At 43.4% G+C, this 5,268-nt stretch overlaps 1 long non-coding RNA gene across 1 annotated transcript; it reads left to right on the top strand.

The window, feature by feature from the left end:
* The first annotated feature begins 1,297 nt into the window (after positions 1-1,297).
* LOC118944075 lies at positions 1,298-3,157 on the top strand. The gene is made up of 3 exons (XR_005039383.1): positions 1,298-1,375; positions 2,407-2,554; positions 2,926-3,157. It is a non-coding gene; the product is annotated as an uncharacterized LOC118944075 (long non-coding RNA).
* Positions 3,158-5,268: the final 2,111 nt, after the last annotated feature.

Raw genomic sequence — 5,268 nt, forward strand, 5'->3', positions numbered from 1 at the left:
AGCAGGCCCAAACCATGATGCTGCCACCACCATGTTTGACAGTGGGGATGGTGTGTTCAGCTGTGTTGCTTTTACGCCAAACATAACGTTTTGCATTGTTGCCAAAAAGTTCACTTTTGGTTTCATCTGACCAGAGCACCTTCTTCCACATGTTTGGTGTGTCTCCCAGGTGGCTTGTGGCAAACTTTAAACGACACTTTTTATGGATATCTTTAAGAAATGGCTTTCTTGCCACTCTTCCATAAAGGCCAGATTTGTGCAATATACGACTGATTGTTGTCCTATGGACAGAGTCTCCCACCTCAGCTGCAGATCTCTGCAGTTCATCCAGAGTGATCATGGGCCTCTTGGCTGCATCTCTGATCAGTCTTCTCCTTGTATGAGCTGAAAGTTTAGAGGGACGGCCAGGTCTTGGTAGATTTGCAGTGGTCTGATACTCCTTCCATTTCAATATTATCGCTTGCACAGTGCTCCTTGGGATGTTTAAAGCTTGGGAAATCTTTTTGTATGCAAATCCGGCTTTAAACTTCTTCACAACAGTATCTCGGACCTGCCTGGTGTGTTCCTTGTTCTTCATGATGCTCTCTGCGCTTTTAACGGACCTCTGAGACTATCACAGTGCAGGTGCATTTATACGGAGACTTGATTACACACAGGTGGATTGTATTTATCCTCATTAGTCATTTAGGTCAACATTGGATCATTCAGAGATCCTCACTGAACTTTTGGAGAGAGTTTGCTGCACTGAAAGTAAAGGGGCTGAATCATTTTGCACGCCCAATTTTTCAGTTTTTGATTTGTTAAAAAAGTTTGAAATATCCAATAAATGTCGTTCCACTTCATGATTGTGTCCCACTTGTTGTTGATTCCTCACAAAAAAATACAGTTTTCTATCTTTATGTTTGAAGCCTGAAATGTGGCAAAAGGTCGCAAAGTTCAAGGGGGCCGAATACTTTCGCAAGGCACTGTAAATATACAGCATGAACATAATGGTGTGTATCGACAGTATGGACAGGATCTTTTTCTGTTGTTGATTTTGTACATTTATTTAACTAGGCAAGTCATTTAAGAACAAATTATTATTTACAATGACGGCCTACGCTGGCCAAACCCGTACGATGCGGGGCCAGTTGTGCGCCGCCCTATGGGACTCACATTCACCTGATGTGATGCAGCCTGGACAGTGTATGAATGTGAAATGTAATGTACACAACTATCCATTGGTTGTGCATATTTTGCTAGCACATGGGAGACCCCCAGCAAATGCTCTGTGGTGATTGGCTACTGTCATTTTGCGTGACGCAAAAATGTTATCCCATATGATTGGTTTGTGGGACTTCTCTTCCACGGCGGGAACTTCTAGCTCGTTAGTCAGGTATGTTTACAGTTAGCTAACGAGCCGTGTACGTCTCCTTTTTTTTTGTTGCTAGAAACGTAACCCCATTCAAACATGAAGTGTATTGATATTTTAAATAGCTCGTTCGTTTATGCTTGCTAAAAGGTGTGTTAGTTGGAGAATATACAAGCTAGCTACATAGTTCGCTAGTAGCAAGGATAACGTTATCTGGTACTGACTTGGCAACTCAAACAGATACAAGTGAAATGGGCTAGTTAGCTATGTTACTAAGCTAGCTAAAGAAGCAAACAGTCTCTTTCCAGTTGCAAACGTCACATTTTAGCGCTTGATGTTAGTTTTGATGTAGTTAGCTCTACTCAGAGGGTGGGTATCATTTGTGGAACGTTCCAACAGGAATCTGTTCCAAAAACTGCGTAAAGTACAAGGTTGCCAACTAACAACGCATACAAAGTAACATGATCAATTCAACTAGTTGACGAATAGGCATCAACTCACCACGTAGCTTATTCTTAATGTTTGACCATAGGCCACCAGAGTGAGGACAGACATTTTCCGGAATAAACGTGGTGAGGGAAAAACGAAATTAAATAGCCCACTCCCTACCTGGTATCTGTCGCTATACAATTTTGTATGCGTTGTTTGTTGACATCCTTGTTATTTACGAAGTTTTTGGAACAGATTCCTGTTGGAACGTACCACAAATTATACCCACCCCTACCCAGAGCCACATGTGAGGGGGATGTGACCAATCGATGTGAATTACATTGTCATTTGAAGCAACATTTCTTTCCAGTGTGTATACCATTTGGTCAAGGCAGTCTCACCCTGTGGAGTACACCATAGCAGAGGTGAAGATGCAGTTCCCTTGGGCTAGAACAAAGATGTCCACCCTGTCAGGATCCTCTGAGAAATGGATTGAGAAAAAAAACTATCTGTACTGTAGATGCACTTAACTGCAGTTTAAGTCACACTCCCAATCCTCTAGCTCAGCTCAGGTTTGACATTTTTCAATTCAGTACAAGTGCTGATACTTGTCTGTGTCTATTCAGTGCCCCCTCCACCAGAGGAGTACAAGCCCAAGTCTCTAGCCTCTCGTCTGTCTGACAAGTTCCAGACCTCCCTCACCTCCGACCAGGAGAAGGATGATGACTTCCAGCCTGATAGGAAGTGCATCCACACCCCACCCATGGAACAGAAGTTCAGTAGCCTTATAGAATTCAATAGAATGTTATGTATTTTTATGGGTAGCCATATTAACAATGCTTTCACAGACGGACCAATAAGTCTAACCATTCTGATTTGTCCCTGTTTCAAGTTGCGTAGCCTTGTTCCAAGGTATACAAAATATGTTTGTCTGTGCAGGTTATCAGCTCTTTACTGCCTTGACTGTCTAAAGTATTTGACATCTAAGGAACTGCATAAACAAGATATTATGATCTTATAATCTACGCAGGCCTTTGACACCCTTATTCTTTTATAAAAATGTTCTATTCCTTTTTTTATAGGACAATGTACAAAATTCACTCAATAACAAAACCCTTACTCTCTGTTCCCCTTGTGGTTGTAAGAGGAGGTGCTTGGAGCAGTGAGTGGTGTTTATAGATGATGAGCCAGAAGGAGAGAGACCAGTGCCTGGAGCACAGACATGGAAAGTGGAGCTGAATACCCAGGCACAGACTATAAACCTACCCCCTGATACACACTGCTGAGTGAGTACATCTATCTAAACTAAGGATATGTTGCCACTTGCTGGGAAGTGCTGATCTAGGATCAGCTAAATTGATGAACCTTCCCCTCCTGAGGCTCACTACTGTGTGAGAATTTCTAGTCTAAACTTAGGATATGTTTCTTTTTAGTGCTGATCTAGGATCAGCTCAACTGATGGTAGGGCGGGGAAATATTTTGTGTACAGTATACCGGTACGGATACTCATACCGGTAGGGAATTTTAGTCTACAAATATATTTTATACCGTGCTAAATTTAATGAAACATTCTAGAAATTGGACTACTTTCAAATGCAGTTGTGTCCTCGTTCTGACATTTCTTGAATTTTGTTTAGTATTTTTAATTATTTTTATTATTGTGTACTCTTTGACATTTTGCTGCATTGTTAGGAGCTAGTAACATAAGCATTTTGCTGCACCCGCTACAACATCTGCTAAACTTTGATTTGATTTAGTTTGGTTGAGCATAAAACCATCAGAATGTAGAAAGCCCATTCAAATCACTTATAATTAATTTTCTGCCATCCTAGGGTCATGCACTACTCATAAAACATATTTAGAACTTGTATTATTCAGAAACAAAATACAGTCAAGTACTGTTGTACAGTCAAACATTTGAAAAATATTCTGATATGATATTTTGGCAATATCGGCCAGCCCTGACCGATGGACCTGCCCTCTGAGGCACAGTACTGTGTGAGTACATCTATTCTAAACTAAGGATATGTTGCTTTTTAATGCTGATCTAGGAACAGCTCAACTGACTACCACCTTAACGCCAACCATTAGAATCCATGAAGATAAGTATTTCTGTTGTACAGCCACCCAAATACTACTTTGTCCACTTGGTGGCAGCATAGCCCACTTAATCTGTGGCTCTGTTCCATCACATACCTTTGACATTGTTCTCATATTTCTTGTGTGCCAAGTGAATGTGTCATGTGATATAGGTTGTGTTTAGGCTGCATACGGCAGGAAGAGGAGTGGGAAAAAGGAATAGTTAGGAGGAGAAAGTCCCCTCCCGCTGTTTGTCTTGGGTTTCCCCGTCTGATACCTGACCGGCTGCACTCTGCTGTGAGCTGCTGACTGACGTCCTGAATGGGGCTCTTTGAATGGACAGAGCTCCACTTTTTAATTAAGAGGGTTTGCCTCGCCGCTGATCTGTGAAAGCCAGGCATAAATATTGAATGGGGGTCACCCGCTGGTTACTGAGCCCTGGGACCTAGAGGGATAAACCGCTGCTTTATGAGGAGGGAGGGCTGGGTGGCCATTCGGGGCAGAGCAATGTGCATCCCAAATGGTGCCCTATTTCCAACATAGTCCACTACTTTTGACTACAGCCCTATGGGCCCTGTTCAAAAAATAATGTATTATATAGGGAATAGGGTGCCATTCTGGGGACATACCAGAGGAGAGGGGTGATGCCTAGTTTGTGTCATGCTCCTAAGGTATTTGATCAGGATGGCACTGCAGTCATCTACTTGCGACTTGTGTGTGCGCACATTTTCATGTGTATTCGGAACCTTGAGGACTGAGGAGCGAATTGGCATCCAGCGAGCCAGCCTGTCCCCGTCAATCCCCACCACCATCACCTGGCCCACCCGGAGTGTAAGACTCCTCAAGTGTCAGCTGTGCAATGCTGAAACTCAAGGCACACAGGGCTGGATCCAGCTAGGTCTACCTGGCCAAGAGTATACTGAGTGACTGAGAACCACACTACCACCACATCCAGGGCATGGTTCTGACTGTCACTATGCCCAGACAATAAGGATGAGACTAGTACTGTTTGGAACACACCGGGTGATCTCTTTAAAGAGGGGTTTTCTTATGAACACTATAGGCAGAAGCAACATAATAGTTTATCATTTAGGAGGCAGCTCCTGTGGGTTAAGGGTATAAAGAGCCCTGAGCTGACATGATGAATAAACAGAGGGGCACCTAGTAGGATCAGGTTACAGAAGGGCCACATCGTTGGAACAGACCAGTTATACTGCTCAGCTCTGCGGATCCGCTCCTCGCCTGTGCAACAGAGCCCGATCACCTTAACTGCTGCTGCCATGTTTAAATAGACCCCTCCACATATCCCTCCTACTGCGAAATCATGGCAAATAATTACTTATTCATAGACAGGTGGGAGGATGGAAGGGGGGGGGGGGGGGGGGGGGGCACTGCTGTATAGAGGCCCT

This window comes from Oncorhynchus mykiss, chromosome 24 (assembly GCF_013265735.2).
Source record: "Oncorhynchus mykiss isolate Arlee chromosome 24, USDA_OmykA_1.1, whole genome shotgun sequence".
NCBI lineage: Eukaryota > Metazoa > Chordata > Actinopteri > Salmoniformes > Salmonidae > Oncorhynchus > Oncorhynchus mykiss.